The following is a 26,465-nucleotide window of genomic DNA, read 5'->3' on the forward strand; positions in this document are numbered from 1 at the left end:
GCAAATTAATGCCTGGTGGATGGGTGCTCATTTGAGGTATTGCCAGGGTAGCACTATCGTTCCCTTTATTCCCTGTGGCTTTCTTAGCAGGGTCTCCCTGTACTTGAATCTTATTTTGGGTGTTAGTAGTGTCAGTTACTACAGTTGTAACAGAAGTAGCAGCAGACACTTCTCCTAATTTGCCTAAGGCCTTATTTAGCAAACCACCCAGTCTGACAACTTCTTTCGTTAACTCCTCTATTTTTAAAACCAGTGGATCTATAATGTCCTTAATCTTGGTACCAATAATCTCCTCAATGTTACTAACAATATTATCCTCAGCTCCCATCTTATTAATTTTACTCAAAGCATTATTCCCCATGTCTTTGTCTGGTGAGACTGCTGATTTCTGCCCGTTACACAGTGTCCCCTTTTTAGTCGGGAATTTCCTACATGTTCTGACTGCTCGTATTTTTGGGGAAGGTAGACATTGTTCCACCGTGTCAGGGCAGTCATCTATTATTAACTCATTGGGGATAGTTTGTGCGGGCTCAAAGTGTCCCAACTCAGTTAGCTCTACCACCTCCGGGGTAATAGTATCAGAGTGATTGTTTGCATCCTCCATGCCAGAGGTTGATAAACCTCCTGCAGGGCTCTCTAGATGCAGAGTACTATTTTTCCCCAGCGACTGTCGTCTTTCAGAATTTATCTTGCTAACCTTCTGAACCAAGTAGTTATCCATTGTGCGTGGCCCCGAAGAGGGTTTAGATCTAGACATATTGTAAGTCGTCACACCCTCGTCAAAAGCCTGCTGAATTGATATGACGTTATGTCCGTTAATAATCACATAAGTAGCAAATTTTAAATCACAAACTATTAATAGCAAATAACTCAATATCACCCCCGCTGCTTCTTGAAACTCTTATATACAGGACCAGCGTCTCTGGCCCAGTCCAGTCTCCTCAGGCCTCTGAGGGCCACAGAGGGCCCGCCCTTTGCCCGGGCTTAGCCCGGCGCCGCCCGCGCGCGTCCCGCGACGCGGAGGGAGCCTCACAGTAATAAGCGCCTCAGGGCGCGCAGGGAAGCGGAAGCGGGAAATACCGCTAGGGACTCTGGGGGCTGTAGTCCCCTTCACGGCGTCCAGCGCGGTCTCAGCGCGGTCTCAGCGTCCTCCGGCCCCCGGGCGATGCAGAGTGCGCAGCGGAGCGTCCTTCCCCCAGGTAGGCTGTTAGCAATGTCCCCCGCTCCACCGAGGGAGCCTCACAGTAATAAGCGCCTCAGGGCGCGCAGGGAAGCGGAAGCGGGAAATACCGCTAGGGACTCTGGGGGCTGTAGTCCCCTTCACGGCGTCCAGCGCGGTCTCAGCGCGGTCTCAGCGTCCTCCGGCCCCCGGGCGATGCAGAGTGCGCAGCGGAGCGTCCTTCCACCAGGTAGGCTGTTAGCAATGTCCCCCGCTCCACCGAGGGAGCCTCACAGTAATAAGCGCCTCAGGGCGCGCAGGGAAGCGGAAGCGGGAAATACCGCTAGGGACTCTGGGGGCTGTAGTCCCCTTCACGGCGTCCAGCGCGGTCTCAGCGTCCTCCGGCCCCCGGGCGATGCAGAGTGCGCAGCGGAGCGTCCTTCCACCAGGTAGGCTGTTAGCAATGTCTTAGGGTACCTTCTCCGCCTCCACCACCACCTTCTCCACCTCCTCCTCCACCTCCCCAACCTCGTTCTCCTACGCCATCCCCTACACCGGTAGATGACGACGACACATATGATGACACAGGGGACAGTGACAACAACAGGCCACTAGATGACCCCAGTCCACCAGGCTCCCCTGACCACTGGGATGACTATAATACGCCTGATGTCCCTAATGTCCCACAAGACGACATCTACCCCTCTAGGCCTTCCCCACCAGAAGATACCATGGGGTTTAATCAGCTAATACACCAGGCTGCCCAGTACCATGGGTCGACCTACAAACAGAACCAGTCGAAGACGATTTTTTAATGGACATTTTCGACACCACCCAAAGATCCACATCCACTTTACCCATGCTCAAAGGGGTGATTAAACACGCTACAGAAGTGTTTAAAGACCCTGTCAAGACTAGAATCATCAATCTTAGAATTGAGAAAAAATACAAAGCTGCCCCTACAGACCCAGCTTACATTAGGGGCCCTGTTCCATTAGACTCCATGGTGGTCTCAAATGCTAGGAAAAGGGCTAACTCGCAGACAACAGGTGATGCAGCTCTGCCCGACAAGGAGTCTAAACTCCTGTACGCCTCTGGCAAAAGAACAGCATCCCAGGCAGCTAATATTTGGCGCATCGCAAATACTCAAGCCCTGTTAGCCAGATACAATAGGGCTCACTATGATGAGTTAGAGTCCCTACTCCAACACCTCCCGGACAGATACAAACATAAGTCCAACGACCTAATACAAGAGGGTAAAGTTATCACCCACACCTCTATCCGGTGTGCTCTTGATGTAGCAGATACCGCATCCAGAGCAGTGAACACAAGCGTCCTTCTTTGCAGGCACGCGTGGCTACTCATTTCCGGGTTTAAACCTGAGGTGCAAAGCTCTATCCTCAATTGACCATTCGACCAACAACACCTTTTTGGCCCTAATGTTGATGCGTCCCTTGAGAAGATGAAAAAGGACACAGATACAGCCAAATCAATGGGAGCCTTGCAATCGCAAGCTCCCAGGCATTTTTTTCGTCGCTCATCCTACAGGGGTAACTCCAGAGGATACTCATCTGATACCCCATCCACTTCCTACAAGTCTCCCACCCAATCCACCTTCACAAGGGGTTACCACAGAGGAGGATACAGAGGCAACAATAACAAGGGCAGAGGCAAGACTAACAACACCCGCTCTGCCTCCACCCCTGCCCAATGACTTCCCTCCGCTTCTCCCGGACCATTCCACTCCTGTCGGGGGAAGACTGCAGCAGTTCCTTCCTGTCTGGACCAACATCACCACAGACAGGTGGGTGCGACAAATAGTGCATTCAGGTTACTGTCTCAAACTTACCTCTACCCCCCCAAACATTCCACCCAAACAGCGTCCAATGGCAGCAGAACATTTGTCACTCCTCAAACAAGAGGTAATTTCCTTACTACAAAAAAGTGCAATAGAACTAGTTCCCCTGCACCAACAAAACATGGGAGTTTACTCCCTGTATTTTCTCATACCAAAGAAGAATGGCTCTCTGAGAACTAGTCTAGACCTCAGGCCACTAAACCTGTACATACAATCAGACCACTTCTACATGGTCACACTTCAGCAAGTCCTCCCTCTACTTTTACAGGGCGGCTTCCTGGCCACCTTAGATCTCGAGGACGCCTATTTCCATATTCCCATATACGCTGCTCACAGAAAATATCTCAGGTTTGTAGTGGACGGGCAACACTATCAATTCAAAGTACTCCCTTTCGGAGTCACAACAGCACCATGGGTATTCACAAAGTGCCTAGCAGTAGTCGCAGCCCATCTAAGATGACAACACATTCACGGTTTCCCATACCTCGACGACTGGCATATAAAAGCCAGCTCGTACAACCAGTGTGTTCATCACACTCACGCGACTATCCAATTATTCCACGACCTGGGGTTCACAGTAAACCACACCAAGTCTCATCTGCAACACTCTCACACACAACAGTACCTCGGCGCCACAATAAATGCCTCAAAAGCGCTAGCCTATCCCAGTCCAGCAAGCATTCTCGCTCTCCTACCCAAGTTTCAGCCGCATCACTCTCTCCCAGCTCGAGTGTTCATGCAGCACATAGGGATGATGGCCTCTTGCATATTCATAGTGCCTCAAGCAAGACTCCAGATGCGTCCCATACAAGAGTGCTTAGCACGCCAATGGAACCAGGCTCAAGGTCAGCTAACAGATCTGGTGTTCGTAGACGGTCGCACTCATCGCTCTCTGCAGTGCTGGAACACCAAAAACCTTTCCAGAGGCCGTTCCTAGAGCCAGTTCCTCAGATTGTCATGACAGCGGACGCATCGCTCTCCGGCTGGGGAGCTTACCTATTACATCACACCATGCAAGGCAGGTGGACACCTCAACAGAAGTTATTCCACATCAATTACCTGGAATTACTGGCCATATTCCTAACCTTAAAAGCATTTCAAAAACAAATATTGGGCAAGGCAGTCTTAGTCCGCACCGACAACATGACAGCCATGTACTACATCAAAAAACAAGGAGGGACACACTCTCTGCAGCTCTCCCAGCTAGCACAAAACATATGGAGGTGGGCTATACCTCAGAACATATTTCTCCTAGCCCAACAGGTCCCAGCAGTCCAAGACACCATGGCAGATCTGTTAAGTCGTCAAACACAACAGATCCACGAGTGGGAACTCCATCCACAAGTTCTTCTACCATAGTTTTAAATGTTGGGGCAACCACAGATAGACCTCTTCGCCACCCACGAAACTGCCAAATGCCCAAGCTTCGCCGCCAGATACCCACACCCATTATCCAAAGGCAATATGGATGAACTGGTCAGGCAGATTTGCGTACGCCTTTCTGCCTCCCACTCATACCACTAGTGGTGCGCAAACTACAGCAACACTCACTCCCTCTCATTCTAGTTGCTCCAACTTGGGCCAGACAACCATGGTACACCACATTGCTGGAACTGTCAGTAGTCCCGCACCAAAGATTACACCTCTCACCACGCCTCTTAACCCAGAATCGTGGAGAGATCAGACACCCGGACCCAGCTAAGCTCAACCCTGCGATCTGGCTCCTGATGTCTTAGAATTCGGTTACCTTAACCATCCTCCTGACAGTATGAACGTCATTAAGGAGGCTAGACGCCCTACCACTCGAGCCTGCTATGCAGCCTAGTGGAAACGATTTGTGATATATTGCCATAACAATACCATCAATCCCCTAGATGTGTCTATCCAACACATCGTAACCTACCTACTAAACCTACAAAGGTGCAACTTAGCCTATACGTCTATTTGGCTACACCTTGCTGCTATAGCAACATATCTTCAAAATAGACAACATTTAGCACTATTTAGAGTACCCGCCATCAAAGCCTTTATGGAAGGACTCAAAAGGATAATTCCTCCCAGAGTTCCACCCTCACCTGTGTGGAATTTAAATATCGTTCTCACGCGACTAATGAGACCTCCTTTTGAACCTCTACATAAATGTGAGCTACAATTCTTAACATGGAAGGTTGCTTTCCTAGTGGCCATAACTTCTCTAAGAAGAGTTAGTGAGCTACAAGCCCTAACTATTCAGGAACCATTCTTACAAATGCATCACAATAAAGTGGTTCTTCGCACTAATCCTAAATTCCTCCCTAAAGTCATTTTCCCCTTCCACCATAATCAATCTGTGGAGTTGCCTGTTTTCTTCTCGCATCCACACACAGTCGCAGAAAGAGCTCTTCATACTTTAGATGTTAAAAGAGCATTGCTCTATTACATTGAAAGAACACAACCTTTTCGAGAAACCAAACAACTTTTCGTTTCTTTCTCACCACCACACAAAGGCAATCCCATATCTAAGTCTGGGATAACCTGCATGATTGTTAAATGCATACAAATTTGCTACCACAAAGCAAGATGCACTTTAACTGTTCCTCCTAAAGCCCACTCTACAAGAAAAATAGGGGCTTCTATGGCATTCTTAGGGAACATTCCATTAGATGACATCTGCAAAGCAGCTACATGGTCTACACCACATACGTTCACAAAACACTATTGTGTAGATGTGCAATCGAAACAACAAGCCAGTGTGGGCCAAGCTGTACTGAAAACCCTATTTCAGACTACTGCAGCAGATACTGGTGGCCGCCGCTGGGGAGTGGAACTGCTATACAATCTATGCATAGTGTGTAATCTGCAGCTCATATGCCTCGAACGGAATATGCTACTTACCAGTATGCATCTGTTCTTGGCATGTAGAGCTGCAGATCTACACACTCCCACCCGCCTCCCCGGCTTCCTTTATCTGTTCCAGTATTATCTTATTTAGATACAATATACAAGGGCATCTTCCTGTTTCTTACAAAGCTCCATCATTTCCCTGCTGGCGAAAATCAATCTGAGAATGGAGCCGATGCCCATGCACACTATGATCCTAAGGAGGAGTCATATACCTCGTGACTTCCAAAGACTTTCCAGGACAAAAACAAGTGCAAAAATCTGGACCCAACACCAGATGGCAATCTATGCATAGTGTGTAGATCTGCAGTTCTACGTGCCAAGAACAGATGCATACTGGTAATTAGCATATTCCTTCTCTATCTTGTCCCAATGGGAAGTTATACTTGTAAGATGTTACAAAGCATTTCCCATTCTATCCTGTGAGGCAAGATAGCCTTTCAATAGTGAAAATGAAATTGGCATTATTTCACTATCAAGACATGTCACACACAACAGTATATGTCCTACCTTTCACATACACTGCCCCCTGCCCAAGGGGGTACCTTGGGCGTACCGTAGGGGTGCCTTACATGTAAGAAAAGGGAAGGTTAGGGCCTGGCAAGTGGGTGCACTTGCCAGGTCGACATGGCAGTTAACAAACTGTGCACAGACACTGCAGTGGCAGGTCTGAGATACCTTTTCAGGGCTACTCATGTGGGTGGCATAATCAGTGCTGCAAGCACACTAGTAGCATTTGATTTGCAGGCCCTGGCACACTCAGTGCACTTTACTAGGGGCTTACCAGTAAATCAATTATGCCAATCATGGATAACCAATCATGATAACAACATACTCAGATAGCATATGCCTGTTAGCACTGATTAGCAGTGGTAAAGTCCCCAGAGTCCTATAGCCAACAACAACAGTTCAGGAAAAAATAGGAGGAAGAAGCAAAGAATTTGAGGATAACCCTGCAAAAGGGCCAAGTCCAACAGCCGCTATATGGGTTTGTTTCAATCCTTTAAAAAGGATGTTAAAATGTAAAAAAAGACTCTTTCTGCCAGAAGCATCAAAGAAACACGCAGATTTTCTTTCCTGGTGACGTCTGTGTTAAGTGATTCTTGGTAAACACCAGGAATGTCCTCATGAGCAGAATGAAAGAACAAGATGACCCAATGTGATGTAGGCCCCCTTTCTATGTGTGTTGGCCATGATGACTGAAATGACGTGGAAATAAATTGCAAAGGCAATGTCTCCTTCGGACCATTTTTAGGAATGGCAAATTAAAGGCCACCCACATAGAGATGGTTTAAAATTAGAAGTGGACGAGCCAAACAAGGCTCGAGCCTGGCTGGGGCCTAATGACTGGCTCAGCTCTTGTCCTGTCAGGGCTGGCAAGCTAAAATTGAGCTGTGCCCTGCATCCCAGCCACTGCCTTTTTCCTTCCCTCATGCAGTTTTAGAACATAAAATCCTTAGATGCATGCAAGAGAGCGGATGGAACACAATCTTTAAAAATGTGCTTTCCTGCCCTGGGTGTCCACAGCAAAGAGGAGCTGAAATTCACATGTGTCTCAATAAAGACCTGTAATTGGACGCCAGAGTACTCTGTTTTACTAATCAATGTAATTATCGTAATTGGCTCTCTTCTTACTGTGTTAAGCCAGGGGAAGACAGTGATAATAACATAAAGTAGCCTCCTGCCTTACCTTAACTTAGCTTTGTAATTTGTTCAAGAAAGGCATTTTCTACTTATATGGGTCAGATTGAAATGTGAAGCTTGTATCTGTTGATTATAGCGTGTTAATTTAATTCATGAAATAATTGAACGCAAAGTGTCCTTTGGTGGCAAAAGAGAGAATTAGATTGTTTTTATCAAGTGGCTGCATTGCACTGTTTATAGTCAGGAAAACTAGGTTCAGAGCCCAGCTTCTCTCTTGCCAAAGTATGTGATCTTACGAAAAATCACTTTACTTTGCTTCATTTTGATTGTTAGAACTTTGGCCACCTTAAAGTTATTCAGTTCAGGATGTATTCTGTGTAACAATCTCACTCGTATGTGGTTTAATAGACAGGGATGTTGCTTGTCATCTAATAACTCTACTCGTCATATAAACCGTGCACATGACAAATTCAATGCTTAATTTGAGCTGGTGCCTGCTTGGCAGCCCACTGGCACTCATTTTTGGGAACCAGCACTTATTTTTCTTTAGAATTCAACACAGCGCAAAAAAGGGAGAAACACAGACAGAGGGATGAAGGGGGAGAAGAAAGACTGAAACAGCAGTGAGAAAAGGAGAAAGCAGGGAATAAAATGAATTTGCAAGAGTGAAATAAAGAGGCAGGGAGTGTATGGTGGCGGATTCAATAAAAGGGGTGTGGCTTCGATGGGGGTGTATCGGGTGTGACACCCCCAAAATAAATGCATTCTTGGATTTGTAGTTGGCTCTGGGGGCCCTTCGTCAGGTCTGCTATCTCTGTGTACAAAACAGTGGCTTCTGACGTAAATGGAGGATTGAAAGAGACACAGAGATCCCACGGTAGGGGCTGAATTTCAAAATGTTGAACACCATAAACTGGAATCAATACCGGCTTCCCTGTTCATCCAAATTGTGTGATCCTAGGCACTTATTTTATTTCACAGGTTCTCCTTTTTTTATTGTCACATATGAGCGCACTTTTAAATACGTGAGTTCAGGATGTGTGCTGCATAATCACCTCATGTATTTTTTTTAATAGACTGTGATGTTGCTCAATCGGTAATAAGAATCCAGGCCACGTTTAGGGTTTACATGACAGCTAACTTGTCTCTTGGTTTACTAATGGCTTTGTCTTTTGAATTTTTCTAAAAACTATAACGTTTAATAAATGTGTGTCTACTCAGTGATACCATCTGATGTACTGAGGTGAGACACTTCTGCATGTTAAAGTAATGCACAATTTTTAATTCTGATGAGATTGTATTATATTCTTTACAGTATGTTTGTTGCACAATATACATGTCAAAAGTTTTCATGGCTTGGCTCGTGCACAGACTCTTAGAGCTAAGCCATGGCTCAGCTCTGCATAATTTGCCTCCATGCCCTTCTCCATTTGCGACTCTGGCTTCTTACATGGGGCTGTCAGTCTCTTGATAAAATGATTTGTAAAAGTCAAGGACTAGAAACATGGAGCCCTGCACACATGCACTGGTTTGATCACTGTACCTGTATCAGAGACTGAAACCTGTGTTTGTAGCCACAATAAAGCCATTTTAATTGAGCCTGAGAATGCTGGAGCCTGCTTTTATTTGTGAGCAGGCACATTGAGGATATATATATATATATATATATATATATATATATATATATATATATATATATATATATATATATATTCACTTAAAAAACCATAGGTTTCACACATGTTATAGTTAGGTGAATATTTCACTCGTAAAAAACCAATGAAATTCCCCCGTTATAGTTAGTTGAGATAACTATAACTCGTGCGCCCGCAATCCTCTGCTCATGACGTCACATATTACATCACTCATGACATGGTCAGTGGCATCACTCATGACATCACTGATGACATCATCCTTGTGATAGAGTGGCGGCTGCGTGAGTTATAGTTATCTGAACTAACTATAACAGGGGAATTTCATTGGTTTTTTACGAGTGAAATATCCACCTAACTATAACATGTGTGAAACCTATGGTTTTTTAAGTGAATTTGCAAGGTTTTTTAAATGCTAATTCCTAACTATAACGTGTATGAAACAGATGGTTTTTTCATTGAATATATATATATATATATATATATATATATATATATATATGTGTAGAAGGCAATTCGCCGAAACACGTCTGTCCGATCTCACAGACGGAATTGACTGTGTGTACTCGCCATGGAACAAAACAATAAAATGATTTAAAAAACTGACCTGAAGAGCACTGGCGTTGCTGTTTGTTGACCGTGTGCCGCCGGATTCGGTGTTCGGGAGAAGGACGCCAAGCCAGGTCCCAACCGAAGGTCCCAAACGCGCAGCAGGTGCCTCTGCTAACGTGAGGGTAGGCTCACGAAACATGTACATTCCCAAAAAATTGCTGAGCACTTATGTGGCCTATTCAATGTTATTTTAATCCAAGCAGATGCGTTTCCGCTATAATGCCTTCCTCAGTGCTTGTACATTAAGAATCACATGGCATACTATGGTTACGGTCTTTGCTCCCTTTGGAGGATTTTACGTCATGACCAATGGCAGCTGTCTTATACTCGATGTTCGTAACTCCGGGCGCCATGTCAGCATGATGCTACTAATTTACTTCATGGAGTGATACAATCCAGTTTACAAAAGTAAAATATAGTTGTTGAAGAAATTAAATCTGAATAGGTCCTTATTATATTTGAGATAGTGCCTTCTTCATCATTTGCATGCCAAATCTTTTTATGGGTTGGCTTGTGCTGTGGATTTTAAAGCAAAGCCATACCCATGGCTCGGCTCTCCCTTTGGCCTGCCCTCCACCAGTTCAAACCAGAAACTAACTGTGAAACAAAAACATCTGAAGGGAACAATGAGGGGCGCGCAGCGGCGGATGGCATAGGTAAATGTGGCGAGGCCATGGGCGGGGGTGGATGGAGATGAAGTTAACACACGACAGAATAGGTATAATTAAATAAATAAATAACACCTACTCCGTCATCTGTTGGGTTCCCCCAGCCGCGTCCTGCCCCACCCCACTGCCTCGCCGCGCTTACATGTGCCGGCCGCTGCTGGGGGGGCTTGTAGTTTCTAGAAAAATCACTTAAAATCATGCAAGAATTAGGGCTGTATTTATCCTGTTCTCCCTGTTTGTAAGTAGAAGCTGGACTTACACCATCTTAGAGTGACGTCTTTGCATGAGTGTCAGGTAAAGCAGTGAGTCTGTCCTGGTGTTAGGAGCTAGAAAGGCCACTGGCACTAGGGCCACTAGGGCCCATCACCTAGTGGTATAGATTGTGGTTTGTTTGGGAGTATAAATAAGGCTTGTATTGAGGTAAAGTGAGGTACACAGATATGAAGGAGGTGTTATTAAAGCATACTACCTGCGTGAAGTCATCTGAACTGTCACCGACTAGTGAAGTTAACAGAGTCTGTCTGTCTACTCGCAGATTTGTCTGAAGGAGCCCTGGCTGTGCTTGGACATGTCGTTGGAACTTTCGTCTTGAAGAGGGATGCCTACCACTTGTCGACGGACCCACAGACAGGTAGGCCCACCCTGTTCGCTTTGACATCCGGAGGGAAAGAGATGTTCAGAGTTTTAGTCTAATGGAGTGATTGGAATCACTTATCGCAGGCACATATCCAGATAGGCCTAACGTGGGGGTCCTGTGTATTCTAAAAAATAAAACTAGTACTTGGACATGGTGGCATTTTAGACTCGAAGAAGATGCCCAACGCTAGTCCACAGACCTACACACAAGTTGGCTGCACCATGTGTCTCGTGAGCTCCTTAGAAAATCATGGCAGGTTTTAGTTTTAGCCTTAGGATGCCAAGGAACCTTTCTCATCATACTGTGACAACTTTAAAAGTGTGGTAAGTTGAGCCCAGGACATGTTTGCACTTCAGTTTCCAGGCATTTGCCTACACTGCTAAGCAGACCCAAAGATGAGCAGTCCTACCCTATGCGCCCTGAGGAACTCACCACAAACCAGGGCAAGTACTTTGAGTTCCAGGTGGGTTGCTGACCACTTGCTGGCTCACTTACATATAGGGAACACCACCCATGATTCATGTAATCCCCACAGGAAACCAGGCCATCTTGAGTTGTTTTAGCCTCCAGGAGGGATGCTACCAATTGACAGAAGCGCATGGAGATGTGGACGGAGATGTTGTCAAACATGAGACAATGTAAAACATCCAGCTCATAAACAGGTACCGTCTTGGCATTGGGCCCTCTTTTACACTTGTTGTCTTTCGCAGACGCGTTCCATCACCACCATCCATGGTTGATCTTCAGATCAGTATCAAACTCATAAAACCCAAGACCAAACTTCTGCTGGGGAGTGATACAGTATCCTTGAGACGGCTAGAGTGGGTTACCTCTCTGAGGTGGGAGATGTGGTAGAGGGATTGGTGCTGTAACTGCATACATACATACATACACAAACAAGTGCATAAATACACTCAAAGAAATATATACATACACAAACATATAAATACACACAATGCATCTAGAAATACATACTTAAATACAGATACATAGACATATGTATATATATTTATACATATATATGTGTATATATACGAACAAAAATGCACACACACATATATTTATATGTATTTGTATTCTCTAAAAAAACAAAGATAAAGAGGAGTTATACGTAGGTCGGGTAATAATAAAAAAAGCTACAGTTTTAAAACCAAAAAAAACATTACATTCACCAGTTGTATGAAATTGACTTAAGTACAACTTCCTTGACCTCACATATTACATCACTGATGATATCTCAAATCTATGGTGGTGCAAGTTGTAATTGGTGCATTTCTGTGTTTCTTTGGTTATAAACCTGTATTTTTTCTACTATTACAACAGCTACGTATAACTTAACTTTAACCTTTGTTTTTTCAGTGAATTTCTAAGTTTTTTTTTTAAGGTGAGATAAAATCTAACTACCTTACTTACGTATAACTTCACTGTAACCTTTGTTTCAGTGAATTTTTGTGTTTTTGAATGTAAAGTAATATCTTATCCAGGTCCTACACGCAACCCTTGCCGATGGTTGACTCCCCACTGCTGACGGTCTTTTGCTGTGCCTAGCGTCCTGTTGGTCCTGTTGGTTGCAGGGCAGGGCAGGTCCTAAGCTCAAACCCAGTGGGCAGCCAACCTCCCTGAGATGCCAACCGGGCAACACCCCCACCCTGCATTCTTCAATTCGGGCCCAGGGAGACTCTTGCGAGAGCACAGTTGTTAGCGCTGGCGCCCACGGGACCACACGCAGGTCACGTTGGCCTCCGCAGGAGCCTTGTGGGACCACAACAAGCCTAATTTAAAAACATGATTTTTTTAGCCCTTTGGGGATCCTCTAAGACCCCCCTACAAGGGTTAGGGGGTTAGGGATCCCTACCCTGCCCTCTTCTGTATTTTTGAAATTTAATATTTCAGGACTCGGAGACTGAGTCCCCAAGTATTGTAATGGCTGCCGCATCATTTCTCCTCATATTGCGGCCAGCCAATCACATCTCTTGGTCCTGCAGGATTGCTGCTGGATCGGCAGATCAAAATGCTTTTTTTCCCCTCAGGACTCCTGCAGAAGGCCTGCATCACAATAGATTGCTATTTTTTTGCAACTTGATTACTCAAAAACTGCTGAACAGATTTACACCAAATCTCAAAAAGCACGCTTTCTGAGTAAAGATCTATCATTCTGCCAAATTTGGTATAATTCTCACTGTATCGCTGATCAAAAATCATATAGAAATTGCTTAGGGAAAAAGCATTTTGGGACCCTAACTTTTTTTCTCAGACCCCACTTAACACATCTCCCCGAAACTTTCCAGGAAGGAGCTGAGGTTGATGAACTGTTTTTCAAGAGTTTTGTCAAATCAATGGTGCCAAAGTTATTAGCAAAACAAAAAACTCTCTTCCTATGGAAACTCTAACTTACTTATAACTACACAGTCATCTGCATCTAACCCCGCCACCAAGCACTTGTCCCTAGAAATGCCATGACTTGAGTAAGAATAGTAATAGCCTAATCTAACTATAGGTTAGAGGTGATTTGGGAATTTGTAAGAGGTCGTCGAATTTTTTGCATACTCTTTATGCAGTTAACATTTTAATCTTTCTTTATATATTTTTGTTTCTTTCCTTCTTCAGACTGAATTATTAATTCTTTAATTTAATAGATTTTATTTTTAATGTTTATTTTGTAGTCCTTCCACAGTTTCCCCTTTGGACACCGGTGGTAGGGGGCTACTTAAGGCGAACTTCAGCCAAAATGTCATTGAGGGTAGCAGCTTCACCACACCTGGTGGTTCATGGTTCAGTTAGTTTTGGAAGCGCGGGCCTTTCTAAACCTGTTTAGAGATCACAGATTGGTGACAGAAGAGATGGAAGGTGGCCATTTACTCATAGAGTTGACAGACAGCTGGCAAGGCCCAGAATGTGCCAAGGCGAGCCTGTCAGTCGTGCACCAATGCCAGTTTCATTCTAAGAATGTTAAGGGCCCTCGGCACGGAATATTTTGGGGCCCCTGTTTAAATTTTATTATCCATTTTTGATAATTCACATGCTATGTTGCCTAACAATATTGAATTCAACGTTAAAGATTAAGTTACAAAAATACACAGAAGAGAGGTAGGGCGAAAGCTCACTTTCCCTTGGGGCGCCTTGAAAGGTGGGGTCCAGAGCAATTGCCCACTTTGCTCACAACTTATAATGTCTCTGCCATCTGCTGTCAATGAGAGATCTTTTTGATAGTGCACGCTGCAACTGGGTCGCCTCAAGGTGCTTGTGAGAGCGTAGGGATTATTTTGTGTCGTGAAAGCTGACGAATAAATAGAGAGCACTGAGGCCAGCACTGCTAAAGACCAGTGTCCACGGCATTGCTCACTAGTGGGCATGAGCCAATTACACAGTATAGTAGCTTGTCTGAGGTGGGATTGAAGTCTAGTTCCCCAATGGGCATTCTACCACCCTTAACAGATTCGTTAGCAATAGCACACTTTATTGCCTTCATTCCACATCATCCTATACTAATATTATACACTGACAACTGTGCATCGTACCCCGACCATCTAGCATGACCACTTGCGGTGCTTCTGCAGTTGGACCCAGCACCCAACCATTACCCAAAACATCACATCACACACTGGACAGTCTCTGAAAAACCTCACTGTGGACCCCCGATTTACAGATCTTTTTCATTGAGCCTGGGTGTCCTGCTCTTGGCTGAGACCAGGGTTCGAGTCATGGGTAGACGCCGTCTACTGACTATTTTCAGATTGTAGACGCCATCTACATCATCTACCATGCTGCAAAGCTGGCCGCTTTCAGTGGAGTGCCACGTTCCTTTCCTACTTCTCCTGAAATTCAGAGAAATATGCTGAACTCGTCCCGGTGTCATTTTCTGACACCGGGACACTTTCAGCAGCAGCTGCACGTTGTCTGCTTTTGATCCGAGCAGCAAGGCGCAGGCGGGCAAGGGGCTTGCTTATCAGATTTCAGCCTCACCCAAAACAAAATCCGGCGTTAAGGGACCATTAGGCCTCTGTAGGTCTCGCCTGACCCAGCGCATGCGCTGGTCTGGCAAGACTTATTGAGAGGGCTCCAAAAAGTGCTACCAGGCCAGCCTAGAGCTACAGTGCATGTGCGCGGGGGCACGCGCGCCTCACTTTCGCGGCCGCACGGCCGCTTTGATGTTTGATCGCGATCACTTTCACTTTCGTGGCCGCACGGTCGCTTGGCATAGCCAATAGGTCTCGCTTTAGGGACCTTATAAGTATTTAGTTATGCAACTGTTGCATGGCTAAACACTTATAAGGTCTCAAAGGCGAGACCTATTGGCTATGCCAATGCTTGTTTTGTTGGAGTATCCTGGCTGGGAGCTATCGGGATCCTCGCACCTTGATACAATTGAGGGAAACAAAGGCTTCCTTTACAGGTACTTAAGAGAGAAATGCTTTTGGCTTGGTTCAATTCCTGTATATAAGAGATATGCATACAATGTAAGAATGTCAGATGTGTTAGTCGCCCCAGTATTTACACAAATGAAAATGTAGATATCTCTATTTTTTGTATTTCTTTTATAGCACTTTATCACTGCTCAAACCAATGCAGTGTGTCAGATTGCTTTACATCACACGTACAAATTATACAATGACAATAAATCATGTGTGTACATAAATATAAAGGATGTGTTACATAAGATAGTGAGGGTTACAAGGGGTAGGAGCCACATGTCTGTCTTTCATACCTCAGTGTGCTATATTAGAAGGATTACAATTTATATAAACTGCAAGTAACAAAAGGATCTTTGTCTTAATAGCAGTAACCCAATTACCCATTTACATAAAATAAAAATCTGCCATCTGCATGTTACATAATGTGCTTTGCAGGAGACATATTAACCCTCTATGCTACTTTGATTCAAAACTAGGATTAGGTAAAACACAGAACTCTCCAGCAAATACGTTTTCCTCCAGCGTTATTTTACCATTATTATTATTCCCTGAGAATTAGTTTGCACACAGCAAGAGCAGGTGCCTTAACCCCATAAGATATTTTAAAATAGAGACATTGCAACCAATTAAGCAGATCAAATTTACTGCCAATTTCTTTGTGGCAGGATTTTAAAAAATACGCTGAGGGCCAGATTTTGTGTTGGGGTTTCGTCAATATTTTGGCACAACCCCAGTGCAAAATTTAATTTGTTAAATGTTGTAATCCTCTCAAATGTACTCATGATAGACCTGCTAAACATATGTGAGGTCTTAAAATCTAATGTCACTTCCTATGAGGTCATGGTTTGTGATGCCACTTCCTGTGATGCCACATGAATGTCACGTGCCGCGATATCACTTTCTGTGATGTCACTTCCTGTGATGTCAATTCATGTGATGTCACGCGCTGTGTGGGAGTAGAATGGGAAGCACTTATTAACATCTACAGCTATAAGAAACTGAAAGGTGACCAGTCAACCTTTGCGACGGGCCTTCGTGTGCGCTGGAACTTGTAGCTGCATTTTTAGTAACTTTTGACTTATTTAAGCTAGAAGCCAATCATTTTTTTGCAAAATATGTAAATTGCGCAGCAGGTGATTGGTATGTGACAAATCCTGCATATTCACAATCATGCAGAAAATGCCACCACTGCACAATCACATAATTCCAGCTGCCTTGTTTAGGGCCAGATTGGCGGTATCTCTACAGTTTTCGGTAACAAGAGGGTGGGTTGCTCTTGCTAGGGAGGGAATGGTCAAGCCGGGGATCCTCACTGTTTCAAAGAAAAATACTGAAACCAACATTTATATATTTGGAAATAAATGATTTATTTATTTACAAAAACAAGATACATTAAATGCTTCCAGTTTACAAAACACGGTGAGGAGTAAAAATAATCATAATGCCACTGTAATACAGAAATATAAGCTATTTAAACAAGCACCCTACAAATAGAATATTAACATCTTTCATAAATTTTAAAGCGGAATTTCTGAAAGTAGTATTTCTCCAACCTTTCACTTGTTGAGACTGTCCAAACCAAATTCTTTCATGCTATTAACTCCACTTACAAGACCTTAAAGTGGCTGTCTAACATGGTAAGACCATCCCCATACTTGAGCACCCATACCACCATCCAACACCCATACTCTTGTGTTGCTTTCAGACAACGTTCACTAGACACCTCAACACACACCTGATTCTCACCTTCTCTCTTGCACCTTCTGGGCCTGAACAAATGGGTCACAAATATGGATCTCTGTCGGGTTTACCCAAAATTACTAATCCTTTTGTTGCTCATGCTGGGCGGAAATAGTGTTCATGCACTGCAACGAGGAGTTCATGGGAAAGATCCGCGTTCCCTCGCCAATAATTTGTACTCAGTAAAAAAACCTGCACTTCATAAAAGGACGAAAGTCCAGAAAGCCCTCCAAACCACCTTTTAGACTTTTCAGGTGACCTTTCCGGTGATGCTGTGAGCCACCCCAGGCCTCCCCAAGTAATCTCACCCGCCTTCATGTTCTTTGGTTCCCAGGTGCGTGAGCCTCCTGCTGCTGCTCATGAGCTTTTTCTACTCACCGGGCAAGGATCAACCCAGTCATCTCCCTCATTGTGGGAGCGCCCAGGTTTCTGCTCAGTCAACGTCAGAGCCAATATTTTGAAGATGACGAGTGGACTGTGTTACTACCAGCCTAGCTGTCAGTTTAACCATCTCTCCATGTTGATGCCTATATATAACTCTGTAATTCTTTTTTGTTCTCTGTAAAGTGCTTGTTTACCTACATAAGTGACGAGGTGTTATCCGAAATGTCTAATAAATAATTAAATAAATAAACCACTTGGACCAAGGCAGCCATAGCCAATGGTTTGAAGAGGGAAAGCCCAGGGCTGAAACACAGAGTGCCTGCTATCGTGGAGTTATCTACTCGCCTTGTTAAATAGGCAACTCATTCTATTGTTGTTTTTAGGTCTCGGCTGGTGTGGGCTGTGCACATGCACAGTCTTGCTGGCGACATTGAATGTTTTTGGGGTATTTTCTGTAAAGGGCTTTAGGCCCTGCCCCTCTTTTCCATTGGCTAGCGTCACCGTTTATGCTAAACGGTAGCCAGCCATTGGAAAATAGCTCTTTGTGACGTTCACTTTTGGCTTTTTGAGCCGTCCCACTTGGACTGGCTTGTCTACCTTCAGTGCGTCGTAAAAGGTTTCTTATCTTTATGGGGCCATGTGTTTCAAACACATGGCCCCATAAAGACAAGAAATCGTTTTGCTCTGGACGAAAGTTGCTTGTTGTTCCTGCTTTGAAGGAGGGGGGCTGGCAGCGCCTAGGCGTTGAGGGAATCCACGCAAGAGGTGTGTTAATGCGGCTCTTGTTAAATGGAATCCTGACCCCTGATCCCGACACAGTGAAGCCCGGCTCTTCACTGCCAGATTGTGTGGCCCTGGCTTCTCATCCTTGCGCTTCGACACTGCCCCCCCCCCCCAGTGACGGGGGACAGAGGCTCCCGACAACCTCTCCCCTTTAATTACCGGCTCTTGTTCACGGCTCCGAAGGCATCGGGAGCCTGGCAGATGTGTGGGGGTGACGCAGGCACACAGCAGGAAGGATCGGCCTGCTACACTCCCCCTTCCTCTGAGACGGGTAGATTCTAGACCTCCCCCTTGAAAAGAAGCCCGTAGTGCATGTCTTACACCCACGAGTCTCCGCAGTCCATGTAGCGCCCCCATCCCGCCCACCAGGTCAGGACAGAGTGCTTTACTCGGACCCTGGGTGCAACTGATAACTCTCCTTGGACAACAGCGCTCCGGCCTGGTACCTACAGAAGACCCCACCCTTGAGCCCCCGACCATACCTCCTGACCCCTAGGGATCAACCCAGAGCCCCGCCACCGCACGCTTGGCTTCGGCCTCCTAAGGTCAACATATTGCATAAAAATACGTTTTTATAAACAAGTTACAGCCACCTGAACACTCTGGCAGACCCGGCCTACTTTAATCATTGAGGGTGGCGCGTACACCCCTGAAAACAACGGGAAAGGGGTCACGGAAGACTGCAGCATAATAAACACATATACATACACACGCACATACTCTCCTACCCCCCCCAGCCGATATCAAAGTCCCCTCCCGGACTGGTGATAAGAGACGTGCCACACAGGCTACTGTGCCATCCATGTGCTTAGAACCGAACCAACCACAGACACGATTACCACAGCCTCTCGGGCCACCGATGCTTAGATGCTCTTTTCGTGGGTACAAAATGTGTCAAAAACACTAAGAGAGACAAGCATTGAAAATGCTATAGGTCTCACCTTTGGTTAAGTTAAAGCCATTTGCTTTGCTAATGGTATTGTATAGCAAAGCAAATGGCTTTAACTTAATAAAAGGCGAGACCTATTGCATTGTTAATGTTTGTTATTGATTGTTACTGAGCTGCCAGTTTGAGCAGAAGCTTGAACTCTGGAAGGGGTAGTGCAAAGCAAAAACAGTGAGCGGCTATCATAGTGTCAACTGGCCCCTGTCACCGCTGTGACTTTTAGCCAGCCCTAGATTTTCCTTAAACAAGACCAGGCATGCTGGCACTTCTATGCTCCTGGCTTTAATATTAAATTGAAACTACAACTAGCAGAATGTGTAGTCTTGCCAACCGAAAAGTGAAAATCCGAAACTGACTAAAAACTATCCTTGTGATAGGGGCCATTGAATATCTGCGGGTGGACCGATCCATAGGGAGGATGTGTTTAATGCAGACTGACTAAGAAATGCAAGACGATGGATCTGGGGCTTCAAACCCCCTGACATCTGAATGGGCTAACAAATTGTAACTCACATAATGTGATCTATATGTGGAAGTGTCCCTGCTGTCTTGTGTACGTATGGATGATGACAACCAGAAAATGTACGTGTGAGAATAGGTGAACACAGAAGCACGGGAAACAGCACTTGCAATGCTGGTAATACCACGCGGGTAGATAACAATGCGGACGTTACATCGTCCGCGTTGTTACCACGCATGGCATTACATCGCAAGTCGTTTCAACAACTTGCGCTAGATGGCGTGCAACACCAGGGACTGTGTTGGATTTTGAAATCCAACACATTCCCTGCTGTTGCACTGGATGTATGACGTTACAATGCATACATTTACATCGCGGTACATTACATTGCGGTTTTTACAACGCAAGTCGTTACAACGACTTGCGTTGGAGAGCGCTGGACTTAGGAGTAGTATAATTTACTATTCCAACTCCAGTCTACGTACAGTAGGGAAGGTGTTGGATAGTAAATTATACTATTCCTTGTCCTAGAGCGCCATCTAGCGCAAGTCGTTGTAACGACTTGCGTTGTAAAAACCGCGATGTAATGGCATCGCGATGTAATCCCCGCATTATAAACGATGTTTCCCGTTGCACTAACTGGAGTAGGAATAGTAATTTATACTATTCCTAAGTCCAGCGCGCCATCTAGCGCAAGTCGTAGAAACGACTTGCGATGTAAAGCCATGCGTGGTAACAACGTAGACTATGTAATGTCCGCGTTGTAACCTACTGCGGGGTAATAGATGGCGGAGTAACGTCATACATTCCAGAAGGACTCTCAGATGCCAGAAGACAACACAAAACTGCCAACAATCTTTCGAAAGGACACACAGAGAACAAAATTGAGTGTTATGTCAGTGACAAATTTAAACCACACCACGAGGACATGAGAAGCTCTCTTGCTTTTTGGGCAGCATTGTGTTTACTGCTTGCAAACAAACATACAGGCCTCAGACATCTGCTCCTAAGAATTAATTTAATGTATTCTATATACAAAGTATGTGGCTACAGGAACAGCCCAGTCCACCAGATCATGAAAGAATGCGCAACCCAAAATAGGGTAGAAACTGATCACGTAGTTCCATTTCAATATGTTGTCTTTTTTGTGTGTGTTCTGCAGTCCCACCCTACACATCATGTGTGCTGTACTTGAATCACCACCATTCAAGCATGTATAATGGTAGTATGTTGTCTAATTATAAGTGTGTACCCTAGGTCGTTAGGCTGATGGAACAAGTGGTTGGAAACACCTTTCTTTCCTTTGTACAACAATGATGGACACATGATTACAATTTTACTTGCGATTCTTTGACACCCTTGAGGAATACCTTTGACAAACCTATTGGCACTGTGAGTGGGTAGAAACACATCAGCAACCCCTAAGGATGTAGGGCCATTGTACCCCTAGACATCCAATAAGTATGTTTACTTTTGAATTATACCTAAGGTACCACCAAATAAAGGCTCTCTGTGTGGTATAGCTTAAGGTATTTTTAATTTAGTAGCCTGATCTCAGCACTGTCCAGATAGCCGATGTATCTTAAGAACTTCCTCACTATCCGGGGTTGAGTCCACCCTGGTAGTACTTTCTTACAAGGATGGGATGAGATAGACAATGATGAAGTATGCCACATTACATGGGTGATACCACCTCATCCAAATCTTTTGACCCACTAGAGGCCAGAGCTGAGGCCCTGGGGACTAGGAGTTAGTAGCAGGAGTCTTCTGACTTGGAGACAGATTCACCACACCTTTCGTAAATCAGATGTTTGGCAACTGGAGGAAGTGCGGTGTTTATTCCTCCCTTTCTCTCAGAGTGGTTTGAAAATTATAAAAATGTCTCAGCTTTCTATGATCTAGTACTTAAGATTGGATTGGAAATGGCGAAAGCCTCTGGTTTCGGAAACACTTCATACTTTGGACAGTGATCAGTTGAACAGCTAAGCCTTTGGTTCGGGGCTGGTCAGTTAGGTTCTCAGTACAGAGGGCATCTTCTTCAGCCAGTGTATTGAGCCTGGCATGCACTTGCGGACAGACAATCTTTCAGTCCTTTGCGCAGTCCTCCTCATTAGTGGGTGTAGTACTTCTGCTGGAAATCAGCCATGTCAGGGGCTGGTTATATTCTCATGCTGAGGCAGTAGGACCCCCCCCAACCCCCCCCCCCCGGCCATTCAGAAGTGGTGCACCATTTGGATTTTGGGGTGGGATCTAATATTAGTTTTGATCTTTGTAAGAAACATCTCATTAGGTTCTCTGAATTTGGTTCAGTTGTGATATAATATATTCGTTATTAGAAAATTAGAATGTTGGGATCTCCACTGAAGAGAATTAAGTGGTTCGCGGCTAATAATGGCTGGTATAAGCCTTCTGCTCTAACATTCCAAGGGTTCTCCATTTTTTAAATTGAGAACATTCTTACGCTTGTGGGTGGAATGTTCTAATAGCCTTTTAGCCCTTCTGCCTCAGTCTACACTGGTAGTTAAAGGCAATTTCCCTCGTTATAGGCCCTCACCTGAGGCTCGGTCCTATAACTCGTGTTCAGGGCCTTTAATAACCAGTTTAGCCCTCGGCAGAGAACTATAGGGCTATATCATCACCAGACACTTGATTCTACTCAGGTACTCATTCAGTCAATATGGGAGAGTTGCTGATGGTTAGCTCCGCTGGAGCGGGACTCACCGTGTGGTTAAGGGCACTTAGCCCTTCTCCTTTGGTTTGGAGCAAGCAGTGCTCCCAGTCTATTGAAGTGATTCCTCCTTGCAAGCCACTGGCAGACCTCCCCAAACTGCTCTGTCCAAGTGAGGTGAGCAGAAATGACCCTTTCCCATTCTATTGAGACCTTGTGGCGCTAAACAAGGCCGAGTATCGTGGTTGCAGCGCACTGTGCCAGGAATGCTGAAATCAGGAGCAGAATCGAGCGCCGCTGACCTTTGACCATACGCGGGTTTGTTAACGACACAAGCGATGCGCAGCAACAAAGGATGTTTCAATACTACATGCGCTGCCGTCTGCCAAGGAGACTTCAAAGTGGCTGTAATTATACAGGCGATGTCAGCCCATAACGGGGTCTTCGCCAGCACATGCAGTAGCCGCCCACAGTGGGGCCTCTAATGGTACAGTCCAGCGGCACCCATAATGCTGCCCTTCATGGAAGCTGCCCGGAGACAATCCCAGCTCTATTGCTGCAAGGCCAGAGTGTCACGGTGGTCCGAGTTTTCAGTGACCCCATGCGTGGGAGTCAGGACGGAGAGGTCATGGCAGGAGAAGGAAAGGCCACCTTTGAAAACTCTGCAGATTTATGGCAGTTCCAAAACCGGATAAAAATCACGCCAATAAAAGTCCCGCGCACAACCATTCCTCTCACTCAGAGCACGTGTTCTAGCAGATGGGTCTGTGCTTCATGGTCTCACACACGTATACCTACGAGCCACTCTCTCGCATATGCGTCTCTCTGCTACACGGCATGACGCCTATATCCTAAGGACACGCAGCCTCGCGCATGCCTCTTTATATATCAGTATTGCGCATGCCTTTGTGGCTAGGGCGGTCGACCTCGAATCTGGGGAACTGGGTTCAAGTTTCATCAATGATGCTGAACATCCTGTAATTCTGACAAATCACTCAATCTCCCCGTGCCTAACAAAAAAGAATGTGCCCTCATGTAACTCAACTGGTGCTATGTAAAGCGCTCTGATACCCGATACGTTCGCGCTGTATAAAACTTCCTAAAATAAATTTTAAAAATGTGCATCTGTACAACTCACAATCTCGAACAGGCCTCTGTACATCTCACTATTGCATATGTCTGTACTACTCACAGTAAGGAACATATATTTGGAAAACCTGTAGCTATACAGTTTATAGTTTTACACAGGCCTGCAAACAACTCAATGTAGCATGCGCATTCATATGACTTAAAGACATGAATGTTCCTCTGTATGATTCAGACGTCTATGTACAGATAACTGCCTTTATGTGCCCTAACCCACTCAGCCCCGATCCCATTCCATGCACCCTAGTGAATCGGAGGCAGTCCTCCCACTCCATGTGTATTTCCGAGTTATCCCTCTCACCCTTTACTGCACCTCCTTTGTATCCGAGGCTTCCTTTCGTCGTTCCTCTACGCTACTCACCTGTGTATCTGATACTCGCCCCTCTTACCCCATTCACCCCTTCACAGTGTAGTTAAGTCGTGTCCCTCTCACGTTTCTTTAGTGCACCCCTGGGCTTCTGTTGACTGCACTCTCACACCTACTCATTGTGTGTGAGAAGCTGGCCGGGTATATGATGTCCACTAATGTAAGTGGGCTCATTGCACCAGTCCAGACAACCCTTATGGTGATTTAAGAGGTTTCATACAACCGTAGAAAGCTATCCAAGTGGTAGCTGCGGAGAGCGGCCTTCAGGCTTGGTCTTGAAGGAGTGTAAAGCAGCTTGTTTTACCAGAATGCTATCTTATAGTATAGATTAAATGAAAAAGAACCAAAGCATTTACAAAAATATGTATTTATTATATAGCACTTCCTAGTACGTTACAGTATCTCCAACACGGAGATAGACACAAAGCACACAATACTTGAGCAAAGAAATCACAGTAAATAGCACTAATACACGTTAGGCCCCAGTGGGGGGGGGGGCTTGGGGGGGGTACCAAACCATGTACTAAGAAAGTGGTATAAGAACCACGACTCGAGTCAGGACAATGTTGAGAGGACATAGAATTGCTGGGGATCCGTAGAACCATTCAAGGTAAGTAGATAGGGACCCCAGGGAGAGCGTTTGCAGTGTGTGAACACGACCGCATGCTCCGTACAAGTCAATGTGCAAGTTGCGGTTGGAATTTTTAAGATTTGGGACCCTTCCCAGTGGACCCTTAAGAAACCCTGTGGAAGTCAGAAGTTTGGAGAGACACCTCACAAGTGGATACTGTGGTACCAAAGTTACCTATCCCAGGGGAGCTGGGTGCATAGGTGTGAAGTGGCGTCGGTAACCGCCATTGTACCCAATGGAGGACTACAGAAAAGTGCTACTGCTGGAAGAGGAGAAAGTGTCCGGAGGAATCCAAACTTGGATTCTGGAAGAAGACTTCCTGAAAGCAAAGGTGGCAGTGTCTATGTCACTCAGAGGTGACCCCGAGACTTGGAAAAAGAATGCCCTCCGATGTCAGGTGCTTCAGGAAAGGTGACGGTGACCTTGACTCTGCAGCTGCGAGGACCAGGCAATGCTGAGGATGACAGGACCTGGATATGAGCTGTCCCACGAAGGATGTCAAGTGCTGAGGGGTCGGTGTCCGGCAGGAGCACCAACAAGCCTTGGCAAAGGCAACCCACTCAGGAAGTCAAGAAATTGCACGGTTGGGACCTGCAAGGTCCAGGAACTCACCACAAGCAGGGGAGTCAGGGCAGGCCCCGAGCAATCAGGGGAGCCCAAGGAAAACAAAGGTAGCCTCAAATGGACCCACAAGCCAAAGCCCCAGGAGTCGCGAGAGGACCTCAAGCAGCTCACCAAAAGATGCAGCCCACGATGCGGTGTGGCTGAAGATTCTGGTCACTGAAGGTGCCCGAGGTCGGGACTACTTGCAAAGATGTCAGCAACCCTTTGCAACTGCAAAGGGGGCGCGGTACCCAGGGGTTTAGTTATTGCAACCCCCACAAGGACTACTGGCCTCACACTTGGTGAGAAGGTAGAGCAGGCCTCGGGAGCTCAGGAAAACCACCACCTGTGTTGCAGAGCCCACGGAGTCCGGAGGAGCTCGGGATCTGCAGACCGGTCGTCTTCGTATTGGTTCCTGCGAATGCAAGGGAGTGACTCTTTCTCTCCAAGGGAGATTACTTTGGTTGTCCGTGATGCTTCACAGGCCTTGGAAGGGTCCTGTATGATGCACAGGCACAGATGATGAAACAGACTGGAAGGAAGACAAAGTCAGGCCCAAACGAAGTCTAGCGAAGTCCAGAGTATCCAGATGGTAGAAGTGCAGTGGTGTCTGATCTGAATCTTATCCCACAACGAATCTAGGGACCTACACCCAGGTAAGCCCTTAAGTACTCTAGGGAAAGGGTTGGGATGAATCAGGGGACCCTCTCAGGGGAGGATCTGGACAGGGGGAAGTTACTCCCATGTCCTGTGTCCAGTTTCATGCCAGAGCAGGAGCCAGTGGCTCCCAGGACTGGTTTGAACTAGACTATGCACAGCGTGAGGCCAACACACAGGGACACAACATGTGCCCCTCATGCTGACCTTCAGGCGCTGGCAAGCGCATCCACATGGTCTCAATACATTAAATTCTGTCTGGGAGGTGGTCACACCTCCCTGTGACAGGATGCCTATTGTTCCACCTTCCTCTGCTCAAGCTTGGCTCTGCAGCAGGAGGGCAGAAATGTGTCTCTGGTCGGCAGTAACCATTTTGTGCTGTCCGGGTCTGGAAGACTGGTACCGTAACACTGAGAGCCTAACGGAGGGCTCTTCCAGTGCTTGGCATCATACAGAGTATGATTCCAACATGTTTGATACCAAACATGATAGGATTTGTTACAGCCGTTTTCGAGGTGGTCATCGCACGATTACGTGGTGCCCCTCTATATAGTACAT

At 45.7% G+C, this 26,465-nt stretch overlaps 1 protein-coding gene across 4 annotated transcripts in view; it reads left to right on the forward strand.

Moving 5' to 3' along the window:
- Positions 1 to 26,465, forward strand: part of LOC146833125 (sphingosine 1-phosphate receptor 2-like) — a 641,976-nt gene that overhangs the window by 557,456 nt on the left and 58,055 nt on the right. For all 4 annotated transcript variants that reach the window (XM_085600749.1, XM_085600750.1, XM_085600748.1 and 1 more), the window contains one exon: positions 11,009 to 11,104. The gene's annotated coding sequence lies outside the window, so the exon portion shown is untranslated. The remainder of the gene's footprint in view (positions 1 to 11,008; positions 11,105 to 26,465) is intronic.

Source organism: Triturus cristatus, chromosome 4_2 (genome assembly GCF_964204655.1).
Source record: "Triturus cristatus chromosome 4_2, aTriCri1.1, whole genome shotgun sequence".
NCBI classification, from domain to species: Eukaryota; Metazoa; Chordata; class Amphibia; order Caudata; family Salamandridae; genus Triturus; species Triturus cristatus.